The sequence below is a fragment of the Aotus nancymaae genome, unplaced genomic scaffold (assembly GCF_030222135.1).
Source record: "Aotus nancymaae isolate 86718 unplaced genomic scaffold, 86718_ANA_hifiasm-v0.15.2.pri h1tg000016l, whole genome shotgun sequence".
NCBI lineage: Eukaryota > Metazoa > Chordata > Mammalia > Primates > Aotidae > Aotus > Aotus nancymaae.
Window position 1 is genome coordinate 16,524,045 of NW_026988428.1, and position 13,080 is coordinate 16,537,124.

The 13,080-nt window shown below is 38.4% G+C and overlaps 1 protein-coding gene across 1 annotated transcript in view; it reads left to right on the top strand.

Moving 5' to 3' along the window:
* The first annotated feature begins 8,643 nt into the window (after nucleotides 1–8,643).
* Nucleotides 8,644–13,080, top strand: part of SLC6A15 (solute carrier family 6 member 15) — a 52,495-nt gene continuing 48,058 nt past the window's right edge. The window contains exon 1 of the mRNA XM_012442095.3: nucleotides 8,644–8,871. The gene's annotated coding sequence lies outside the window, so the exon portion shown is untranslated. The remainder of the gene's footprint in view (nucleotides 8,872–13,080) is intronic.

Below are 13,080 nucleotides of genomic sequence, written 5' to 3' on the forward strand. Positions count from 1 at the left end.
GGAACAGTGGTACCCCACATAATCTGAAGGAATCATATGAGCAAAGACAGTGGACATCTAGTGATTGTCTCTGCAGACAGATAACCCAATAATCAGATGATACTCTTTTGCTTGGGTCCTATATGAAGTCCCAAAATCCTTGATATAAAAATACAGGATTGAGGTGGGAGTATGGAGGATGCTTGGAGATTGCAAGGAGGTCCCAAGAATGAATGAGGTATACTTTTTTTTTCTTTTCCAGCTACATTGTCTGTGAGTTCAGAGTTAGAATTTAAGTTAATTTATAGAAATAAGAGTTGCAGCTATAGTGGCCCCTGTTATCCACAGTTTCATCTGTTGTAAATTTCACACCCTTCTGAATAGTGCAGTGAAATCGTATTCTGTATCACGCTGTCCTGTCTAAGACACGAATCATCCCTTTGTCCAGATTCTTCATGCTGTAGACACTACCTACTCATTAGTCACTTAGTATCAGCCTCAGTTATCAAATAGACCATCATGATATGGCCGTTCTTGTGTTCAATTCACCTTTATTTGATTTCATAATGGCCCCAAAGTGCAAGGGTAGTGACGCTAGCAATTTGGATGTTCCAGAGAAAAGAAGTAAAGTGCTTTCTTTAAGTAAAACGTGAGGCTGGGAGTAGTGATGTAGACCTGTAGTCCCAGTTATTCAGGAGTTGGAGGCAGAAAGATTGCTTGAGCCCAGGAGTTTGAGGCTGCAGTGAGCTATAATTGAACCATGGCACTCCAGCCTGGGCAACAGAATGAGATTCTGTCTCAGTTATTAAAAAATAAAAATAAAAAGATGAAAACTCTTAATACAAAAGAAGAAACAAAAGTAGGCTGAGGTTGCTAAGATCTACATTAGGAATACATTTTCTATGTGTGACATTGTGAAGAAAAAAAAATTTGTGCTGATTTTGTTCTCGCATCTCAAACTGGAAAAATTACAGCCACAGAACATGGTAAGAGCTTAGATAGGATGGAAAGGGCATCAGATTTGTGGATAAAAGACATTAAAAGAAACATGTCCCAACTGATGGCAATCCAGGTTGGTACTATGCATGATTTCAAGCATCCATGGAAAGTCTTAGGACATATTTTCCCTGGAAAAAGGGGGACTACTGTACTGCTGAATGTGGTCTGATAATCTTATGGCATTTATCTACTGAGGTTCTAGCATATGTCTAGGTATTTGGGAGGTAGGGGAGTAAATATTTACTTCTCACATAAAATTATGCATGTTGAATCCCTCTACACCTAGAATTCCAAATTCTCTAGGTCTAAAGCCAACTTCCAAACTACTAGACTAGTGACCTACAAGACCACCCCTATTATATTGCTTGTGGTGGTGTGGGGCAAGGATGAGATACAGAAATAACACTGGGAGCCCAGAGTATACCATTACTCAGGGATGATGCTCTTCATTCATCTGAGTCCCCATGACTCACCATGACTCACGATTCCACCATCAGCTGAGAAAGCCAGGCCCAAACGATACCCTTTTGCCAACAGCATTACATGCCAGACTCTCAAACTTTTTATTATTATTATTGTACTTTAGGTTCTGGGGTACATGTGCAGATCATGCAGGATTGTTGCATAGGTACATACATGGCCATGTGGCTTGCTGCCTCCATCCCCCCTTCACCAATATCTGGCATTTCTCCCCATGTTATCCCACCCCAACCTTCCCACCCCACGCTGTTCCTCCCCTAGCCCCCCCAACAGACCCGTGTGTTATGCTCCCCTCCCTGTGTCCACGTGTTCTCATTGTTCAACTCCCACCTATGAGTGAGAACATGTGGTGTTTGATTTTCTCTTCTTGTGTCAGTTTGCTGAGAATGATGGTTTCCAGATTCACCCATGTCCCTACAAAGGACATGGACTCATCGTTTTTTATTCAATTAGGAAAGGTGGAAGTCAAGTAATCTCTGTTTGCAAACGACATGATTGTATATTTAGAAGATCCCATTGTCTCAGCCCAAAATCTCCTGAAACTGATAAGCAACTTCAGCAAAGTCTCAGGATACAAAATAAATGTGCAGAAATCACAAGCATTCCTATACACCAATAACAGACTAATAGTGAGCCAAATCAAGAGTGAGCTCCCATTCACAATTGCTACAAAGAAAATAAAATAACTAACAAAGGATGTAAAGGACCTCTTCAAGGGGAAGTATGAACTACTGTTCAAGGAAATAAGAGAGGACACAAACAGATGGAAAAACATTCCATGCTCATGGTTAGGAAGAATCAATATTGTGAAAATTGCCATACTGCCCAAAGTAATTTATAGAATCAATGCTATCCCCATCAAACTACCAGCGACCCTCTTCACAGAACCCTCAAACTTTTTCTCATTGACTCATACTCTCTAGTTCCTAGTATCCAATGTAGCCATACTCCCTGTAGAAGGTATTTTCATACTATGAAGTGTAAGAGATCTTTTATTTGTTCATGTTTTTGAGTGTTTAAAATGTTTTCTTCCTTCTTGCCCTTTTTCTGTTAATAGTACCTTCTTCCACTGGGAGAAGTTTATGCCACTCTGTTAGATCATATAGAACTATAAACTTCATTTCTGAAGCCGCCTTGGTTGGTTCAGGCAAAGGAATGTGATCTAACATAGCCAAAGTCTTCCCTGGGAGGTATAGAAGTCAAAGAGAAGAAGGAAAAGGAGAAGGGGAGGAGCAGAAGGAGGAGGAAGAAGAAGAAGAAAAAGAAAAAGAAAGAAACAACCCCCCACATTTTATTTTTTTAATCTAAAAATTTTTATAAAAACTGTATCTAGGCTGGGTGCAGTGACTCACGCCTGTAATCCCAGCACTTTGGGAGGCTGAGGTGGGCGGATCACCTGAGGTCAGGAGTTCTAGACCAGCCTGACAAACATGATAAAACCCCATCTCTAGTAAAAATACAAAATTAGCTGGGCGTGGTGGCTCATGCTTAGAATTCCAGCTACTCAGAAGGCTGAGACAGGAGAAACACTTGAACACGGGAGGCAGAGGTTGCAGTAAGCCAAAATTGCGCCATTGCACTCCAGCCTGGGCAACAAGAGCAAAAATCCTTCTCAAAACAAACAAACAAACAAAAATTAAATCTCATTTGAGTAGGATTATGCAATCATATGGGTCTTAAAAGTCTATGCTACATATTTGAAGATTTAAGATCCATGGTAAATAAATTTTTGTTTGTTGAACAAAACATATGTACTCTTTGGAATCCATAGATAATGTAAATAAAAGTGAACAAGGAGGCCACAAAGAATGTCTCAATAGATCCAACAATTGATATCATAAAGATTAAGTTATATCACTTAAATGTAACTGTAATTAATAAACAGTAAAAAAGTTTAAAATATAAATTAAGCAAATAATAATTGAAATTATGATTATTACTTTTTAGGGCAGCCTTCTCAAGCAGAATAGGTTCATAGAGGCTCCTGAAATTATTTTAAAGGAGCACTTAATTAAAGTATTACATAACCAAAATATTTAGGTTATAGCTAAAGTTATGCTTATAAAATAAATTATAACCTTGAAACAATGTAGAAATTAAAATATAACATGTTTATTAAAATTCAAAAGCTAGAAAAAGACTATGTGAACTCCAAGAAAGTAGAAGAAATATATAAATAACACAGGAAAAGAAAATTACAGAAAATAAAAAATTACAACACCAATAATATCAATAGTTGTTTCTCTGAAAAAACTAAAGATAATGTTTAACATTTAACTGATTAAAAGAGAAATGAAGAAAAGATTGAAACAAATCTTATGAAGAAGTGTGTATATCTATAATCTAGGATTTAAAATTCAAAAGAAAATAGTATAAAAATTATTGAAGCACTTTTAAAAATTAAGTGAAATCAACAATTTAAGAGAAATGAATTGCCAACATTTATTTGTTTACTTGAGAAGACATAGTTAACCTGAATAGACCAATAGAAAAATTGAATAAATAATAAAATATATTGCTGGGCACTGTGGTTCACAAGTATGATCTTGGCACTTCGAGAAGCCAAGGTGGAAGGATTGCTTGAGCCCAGGAGTTTGAGACCAACCTGGACAACATGGTGAGACCCTGTCTCTATAAAAGTAAATATTAAAAAAAATTAAGCATGGTGGCATGCACCTGTAGTCTCAGCTACCTGGGAAGCTGAGGTGGGAGGATCACTTGAGCCTGGGAGGTTGAGGCTGCAGTGAACTGTGAATGCAACACTGCATTTCAGTCTGGATGAAAGAGCCAGACCAGACCCTGTCTCAAAAAAAAAAAAAAAAAAAAAAAAAAGCATAATTAGAATATCTTCATCTTACTCCTTTCCTATTTTGCTTAATTTATTAGGTGAGTTAGAAACAATGTCTATCTCATAAAAGGGTATTTGAGAGTCTAGAAGTGTAAGTTTTGGATCTCATTTTACAATGCTAGAATAACTTTGTAAGGAGAACATAAATCGCTTATCAATTACATTTATGTATATAGATAAACCCTATAAATATGAAAAAGTTGGGTCCATCAATTCGTATGAAGAAGAATAGTATCTCATAATCAAGTAGGATTTATCCCAGGGATGCAAACATGGTTCAGTAACAGAAAATCTATGAATATAAATTTTATAAAATAAATTAAATTATAAAAACTATAAGCTTGTCTTTATGGAGTAAGACATATTTGCAATATCTGGGTATCCTTTCTCTTCCTCAAATATGCCAGTTAAATTCTTTTAGGGTCTATTCACTGATCCTAAGATCTTTTTAAACTGACCAAAAGGACCCTTTTCACTGACCTCTACCTAGAACTCACCCCATCTCCTAATACCTACAAGGCTAATTCTTGCAAATTCTTATGTCTTTGCACCAATAACATCTCCATGAAACCTGCCCTGACCATTCTATTTAAAATCTAACTCTACCCTCTTTCCTGGGACCCCCCTCAAAATCAGGAGAACATAAATACAGGGGCCTTAACTTTTCACCATGTATAAGTTCATAGATTGAAATGTATTCAATGAGCAAGTATCACTTTTGTATTCAAACTATATTTTAGAAATAAGTATAAACATCATGGAGACTATAGAATCTGTATATATCAATGAGATTGTGCAGCAAGTAAAAGAAAAGGCAGCTCATATACTGTATTCAAAATAATTACCATTAGATATTTTGGTTTTGGATATTTAAGTAGCTATACAGATTAATGCTGAGCATAGTATCAGACATATATAAAATGTTTTAGAGACATAGTCTGCTATTATGTTAAAAGTTGTAATAAAAGAGCAACTTAAAAACTTAGTGATTATAATCAATTCACAGAGGTAGGGGGTGCATTTCTCTGTCAACAAAATGACAGCTGTGTTGGTGTTTTTACTTGCCAGCGCTGTTTAGGCTTTATCTTCAAAGTGCAGAAACAGTAAAATTCAATCATTCTCTACATTGTCTTGAATACTTTACTATCTTAGCCAATTAGTTAAAAAAACTGATTTGATTACTTTGACATTTGTAATTTCAGTTAACCCATCCTCTACCCACAGAGAAATCAGAAAACCTACTTTCCTTGGATCTACCGCTCAGCTCTTCATCAGTAGGATGAACAGAACACAATAGTCAGTGGATATTTTGGGCTTGTGCAGACTTTGGTTTCATAAAATTTTGGAGACCATATTTCAAGCAGCATTTGGCATGGAGGACATTAGAATAAAAAATTGTATTACAATGCAAAAAAAAGATCCTTGCAATATACCATACTGCACATATAGCAATATAAGAAAATGAATTAATGTAATCTTATGATGTGAATTGATTTCAATGTTTTCTTTAGTATTGTGGTCTTAAAATCATCTTTTAGTAAATTTTTGAATTACTTTTCTGAACTCTAGTGCTGTATCTTTGGAAGTTTTTACATAATATTTTCATTCTAAGCGATTTTGTTTAAGAAATTCTAAGGTAGAAAGGCTTGGTGAGTTAGATTCCTTCCCTCCTCTAATCAAAGAGAATACTCTTTTCCTTCATGTGATCTTTTATCAATTTTAAAAAATAATAAGTGTAATATTAATTGCTTAAAAGTAGGTATTAATTTCAGAAAGTGATTTAGATAGGGGCAGTTTTATTTTTACAATATCTAACAGATGCCTTCTGACTGTATGGCCTTGGACAATCAAAGAATTAGATTTTCCTTTGGCAATGTTTGGTTATAACTATACCTACATCACAGGCTTGGTGTAAGAATTAAGAACTATAGATTCATAAAATATATAAAGTATTTTGTACATTGCAAAGACATAATAATATCAATCAATTCTTGTTAATATTATTAAATACAGTGTGGGTAGAAGAACTTGTCTCCCTTAACTTGTAGTTAATTCTTCCAAGTTCTGTTTTTACCTTCTGTGCGCAGCCCCTTTCTCCCACACCAATATCATGTTGGCCGTTTTGCCCTACTGTGACAAAGAAAGCACTCTACAATCATTAGCCTAAAAAAATTAGCCACTGAATTTTAAATCTTTGAAGAATCATTATTGTTAAATTTTAAGAATGGATACATTTTACCTTTGTCTGGGATTCCAGGCTCTCTTTTTGGGGTCTCTCCATTCCTCCTCTACTTACTGTTTTCAAAGTTTCCTACCACTTGTGTTGATATTCCACTCTTTCCTCCTGTTAAAAATCTGTAAATTTGTTAAAGGATTACAAGATAGTATAAACACACATGAACTCTAAGGCCAGTAGATCTGAATTTATTTCTCCATTCAGTTGTTGAACAAGTTGTGTGACTTTTTGCAATTTTTTTTTTGAGTATCACCTCTCTCTAATCTCTAAATTAAGAAAAATCACCTCATTAATTAGTTGAGAGGATTAAATAAGATATTATAAAGCCCCAGGTACTTAGTGAGAGGCTTAAAACAATAGTTTCTTTCTCCTACTTCTCTTCATTGGCATTGAGACATAAATTAGTATCAGTCATTATGGAGGGCATCACTCTACAAATATTTTGTGACCTATGCAAATGCATTGGAATTAGGTATCAGACATTAGTGAAAAAGCTTGAGAGGGAAATAATTTAAGTACTTCTTGGTACTACTGTAAACTCTTTCTGTGAACATACATTTAACTTTGTTTCTCACAGATAAACCTAATCCTGATTATGCTAGACACAGCTCTCCTTATTTTCTTAATTTTCCCAGTTATTATTGATAATGTTGGTACTGTATTTTAGTTTATGTAAAAAATGATATATACCAACATAAATATTTGCTGGTCACCAATATGTGAAGTAAAAAGCAAAAAGTAAAAAAAAAGTTCTAGAAAAGGTTTATTTTGGCTGGTTTTATTTTTTTCCTGTGGTGCACTTATCAAAGAGCATTTATTTACTCATGGCAGGGGAGGGATGTCAGGGGATCAAATGTAATTTAATTTCTTAACTTTTAATTTTTCAAAGTTAGGATTGGAAGAGAGGCTGAGCAAAACCTCTCTTGGCTGTTGTGAAAGCTAAGGATTAGTAGCAATGTTCTGACCTGAAATTTAGGTCTTGTGATTTCTTTCCAAGAGATTTTTCACTGCATGAAAAACCTGTCTGCAATGGCCTTATTATTTAATTCAATCTTAATTGGATACCAACCATAAAAATCTAAGGAATTGTTGGAAGGCCTAAAAGTGCACATTAGTATTTTTTAATGGTAATACTAATCATCTGGAAGTGAAAAATGTACTTTGCTAAGTTACTGAACGTTTCTATTTACATTCTAGGTTCATTTTGCATTTCTTTCTAATTTTGAACATTCCAAGGATGGAAAATTTCATCCCTAGGGCATATGCACTGTTTAGGGGATGGTTCAGCCATTTTCAAAAGGAGGCTAAGCTTTGTGTTCAGAAATATATATTTTAGGAATTCTCCACGTGGCTTAATTATAACCATGCCTTGATTGTCAGCAGAGGTAAATCAGACTTCATCTTTTAATGAGACCCCTTGGAAAACAGTCAGCTGCTGAGGCACCAACACAGGATGGGGGGTGAGAACCAGCTTTCTAAAATGGCCTTTCATAACCTGGCGAGAATCACTGAGCGCTATCAGTCACCGCCTGAGGGAGAAACCAATGCCCAGAGGCTTTTTCTTTTGCAAGAGATGTACATGGCCGGCTTGGGGAGATAGGAAAAGGGTTCTTTGGGTCACCCATTTCTTCTAGTCCCATTACTGACTCTTAGAGAATATTCAGACTGTGCCAGGTAGGACCATGCCTATCATTCTCACCGAGACAAAAGCAGGGGCGGGCAACTAGTAACCATTCTTTCGGTTGAGTGGGTTGGGGGAAGATGGGATGGCTGGAGGAATTTGTTTTGTTTTGCTTTGGAGCGGGCTTCCTCAGTTGCATTCCGCCGCGGGGAAGACGCCGCTGGGCAGCCGCAGTGGCCGCTGCATCACTGGGTTTTGCTGCGGGGAGCTGCGGCGCCCGGCCTAGCCTCCAGGCTACCCCTCCGCGCCCCGCCGCCGCCCACTGCCTACCCTTCTCCTCTGCAGCCTGTAGGCGGCCGCAGCACGGGTGGGCCGGGCACGTGGGCGCCTCCGTCACACCCTCACACATATACACACGCGCGCGCACACACACACGCATGCACACGCGCACCCGCACTCGCGCGCCTGTATCCCGTGCTGTTTCCCTGGCAGACACACAGGCGCTCACGAGTCTCTCCTTGCTAGCCTGCAGGGCAGCGACCCCCAAAACCCAGCTCCGGGGCCCAGCCTAGGCAAGAAGCTGCTTCGCTACAAATAGCTCCTCTTCGGCCTCCGTCACAGCCACCTGGACCCTACCCTTTCGCGAGTGCTGCTGCTCCTGCCGGGACGTGGAGGCAGCAAGAGGCGCTTGGTCAAGACAACCTGACGGTAATGGCAAGCTCCTACGCTAAGGGCACAGTTGGGGGTGAGGTGGGGCTCGCCATTAGCCACCCAGGAGCCTGGGCACCAGCACTGGGAACGAATTGATGGATGGATGCCGGGAAGGACTCGCTGCGTCCTGGGCTGGGAGGAGGGAGGACAGCTCAAAAAGCCCTGGGAGGGAGAAGCTGGGCTGGGCGAGCAATCTTCTAACTCTGCACTTGTGCACAATCAGGGTAGGGGGAGGCGACAGGCTGCACATGTAAGGGGAAGCACATGGGTCGAAACGTGCCGCCATCCTTTCATCCCGTCGTGGAAATTGCCCACGGCATCCCCAGAGACCTACTCGTTTCCAAGTCAAGTCCGGGTTGAAGGGTGGGGTCCAACACGGGGAAGTCCGAGAGGAAAGTTGGGCGGGTCGGGACAGAGAGAGGCGCGAGGTGAATTGGAAGCTAAATCTCGTGCAGGTGGGAGATGGGGCTGGGAGAGCAGAGCCTTATTACTCATTAGCTTCCGTTCGCTTTTACTAAGGCAGAAAGCGACTTCCGAGGACACAGTGTTTTCACGTGACCACAGTTCCCTTTTGCTTGAGGTATCCTGTGATAAATGGCCCGAAAGGGGGCCTTTCGCCGTGCGCAAGGCACGTGGCTGCTGGAGAAATCAGGGCTCCTGTGTTTCTGCGCATCCTGGAATTTGAGAGTGTGGCGGTGAGGGTGGTGCTGCTGGGATTTTAAGAAGATAGGAAGCAGTTAGAAACCCAGACCGTTTCTACATTTCTTTCACTGGGCTGGTATGTGTGTGGCTGGGAAGAAGACGGTATTGAGTACAAGGAAATCCTTGCACTGTAACGTAGCGCACCAGCCTAATACATAAGAATGAATCAAGACGCCCGAGGCGTTCCGGGGGCAGACAAGACCCACCCAGTGGCTCAGGCTGAGGGAGCGGGAATTATTTTCCTTGAGCTGAGAAGCAGCCTTAGATATACATTTGAGGAAAGCAAAGCCCACAGGTTCGCGCTCTCCAGCGTCCCGCTTTCCCTTTCCATCCTCCTCCCTCTCCGGGAAAGGCTGGAGTAAGACGGGGCGGGGTCCGGACTCCAGCGCAGTGATGTAAGCAGTGTTTGGGTGCCTATGCAAATGAGACTGCGACCGTTTCTTCTGGTCTTGCCATTTTCCCCTCCAGATCTTAAAGGTAGACCCAGTCTTAGTCTGCACCATCCTTGCGGTTCATTACTTAAGAAGTATGGAAGAAGGGAAGGATTTGCTTTATATGCTGCCTTTGGGCTCCTCGTCGCCCATTCTGTAAAAGCTATTCTCTACCTGTCAATGCCTGATTGCTTTTCCAGGATACCAGCAACAAAGTGTTGGCTTTGAGGAATTATTCTTTGCGGACACAGCCCCATCAAACCCCTCACTCACCCAGTCTCATTTCTGCAAAAAAAGTGCTGAAATGCGGACCTACTTATGTCTTAGGCGCTTAGTACTGGGCTTGTCTTGAACGTTCTTAATAAATACTTAATGATGGACTAAATTTTCCTTGAACAGTGTTAGGTTTTGAAAGGAAGGTGAGGGTTAAAGAAAGACATACACAGAAAGAGGGCGGCTCAACAGCAAATGCAGGATTTATGTCCAGCATAAAACCTACAGAAGTGGGGGACCAGCCTAAAGCCAGAGCCCACTGCCACTTACAGGCTGGGGCAATTTATAGGTATGGGCAGAAGGAGTCTGAGCAGTGTGGCTTGCTTCCCGGCAGGATATTAATACAATGCTCCCATGAAGAGGCCGTTCTAGCCCTTGTTGCAGCAGGATGTCGTTCCGATGTTCCGGGTGTTCCTTGGACCTTTGTCCAGCAAGATATGATATGTTTCTTCAGTTAGGCCTTTGTCTGCCTTGTGTTCAGGTGGTTAGGCGGGATGTTTCTCACAGCTGGAACCCCTGTGAAATGTTTTGCTTTGACCAAGATTTGCAAAATAGCAGGGAGCTTACAACGTGGTGCACTTCGGACTAACAAACAATATGTATTTTTTTCTCTCATATTAAATTCTATATATTTGACTATCAAAATCAGGCGATTTTATTTTTGTGTGTTGTTGCCTTTTCTATTGGCATCATCAATGATCCATGTATATTTGTTGGAGTAAAACATATCCCAACAAATTTGAAATGGAATTTATGAACCATTTTTCTCCAAATAAAGCTTTCAGTCTGTGTTTTTATTTAGGATGAGAGGAATTAATGATTTTTAAAGAAGATAATCTTTTACTGTTGATAAGCTTTTCTTTTTTCTGATTGCACATTATATACTTGATTGAAAAATTATTTTATATTCTAGTATAGTTAACTCAAGATGTATTTTAATGGAATTAAGAAAGGTATTTATATATGTTTCTAGGAGCTAGGTACTCTATCGCTCAATAAATATGAAATAATGCAGAATCTTAAAACTGGATAACAGTTATGAGAGACACCAATAATCAGATGAGATGCCTTACTTGTCATCTACCAAAACATTTAAAATAAGTCAGAATAGTTACTAAAATCTAAAGTCCATATTCAGTTATTTCCTTACCCAGTGATCATAGTTCAAATTATAAATATGCTTCTCCTGTCATAAAATAAAATTTGTATATCAATAGGTATGATATTTGCATTCCTTTAAACTCTGGGGTTATATCATCTAGGTAATTGAATCATTTACTTAGAATGGCAGACTCAAAAGAGACCTTGGTGGCTAACAAAAGATCCTAAAAACTTTTCTTTCACTTCTCAATTGACCTCACACCTTGTGGAAGAGTTTGTTAATACTTATTACTACATCCATATGCATGATAGGATATATTAATATATTTCTATGCAGAGTAGATTTTGAAATCGTTTCTCAGAAGATGGTGTTAATAAAAATCCACATGCATAGTTGGATGCATGAACAACATTCAAGGTTACATAGCAGCAATCTTTAGATTTATTTCCACTTTGCTTATAACACCGCTCTTCTGGCAGTCTTTAGTAAAAAAATTTTGATACATTTGTCTGCTTAAATATTAACTTTGACCAGTAATCATCATCTCTTTTTCTGTGAACAACAAGCCCTAAGAATAGACTAGGATATAGGGCAATTTTAAATGGATAATGTCTCTTGACACAGGGCAGAGTTGTAAGTTGTGTTCAGCCTTGAAGGTCACTTTATTTCCTTGTGATTAATCTGCTAAGGTATCTTTTCACATAAGATTAATTGATTTTTATTTTTAAATAGAATGCATGCTCTAGGAACTTTTTCACCTATCAGACTGGCAAAGATCAAAGAGATTACTTATTATATAGAAGAGGGTAAAAGAAAGCAGGCACTCTCATACATTGCTGGTATAGTGCAAATGGACACAATTTTTATAAAGGGCTGTTTTGCAATATTTATCAAAATTATAAAAGCTCATACCTTTTGATCAAGCTGTTCCAGTTCTAGGAATTTATTCTACAAATATGGAGATGCAAGATATACAAAGTAATCTGTTGAAACATTTTAGTAGCAATGATCTAAATATATGATGTACCTATACCAAGGAATATCATATCAATTTTTTTAAATGAAGCTACTACATTGAGATCAAAAGTTTTGAAGAATTTATTTGAGTGAGAAACTAAGATGTAGACTTATGCATATAGTAATAGTTGTGTGAAAAGAAGCAGATTAGGGGGCTGGTGGAGAGAAAACACATATTAGCTTGAATATATAGCCTGTGTTTAAGTGTGTATACACAAACACATATATATATATAAGCATGAATATACAGAAAATATTTATGGAAGACTGATTACTTATTGGGAGGTAGAGATGATACAGTATATTCTAGGGAGAAAGGACAGGAAGATATATATATATGTTTAATATATATATAAAAGTACACAGAGTTTTATATATATAAACATCTCTCATATATATATAAAACTCTGTGTACTTTAATACCATATTATAGTGTTCTGTGTTCGAAATATAAATATATAAAGTATTTTAAAGTGAAGACAGAGGCAAATAAACACCTTTGATAGAGTTCTATTCATTCATTAGATGTCATGAAATTAGTAAGGTGCAAAAGTCAATGAGTATTTTGATGACTCCCTGATTTTTGTTGTTTCTGAATTTACAAGAAAGCTTCCTCTTTCAAGATTTTTAGTAATAAAATTATATTGGAGAAGCAGATTTAGAACTTGTTTTAGTAAAGTT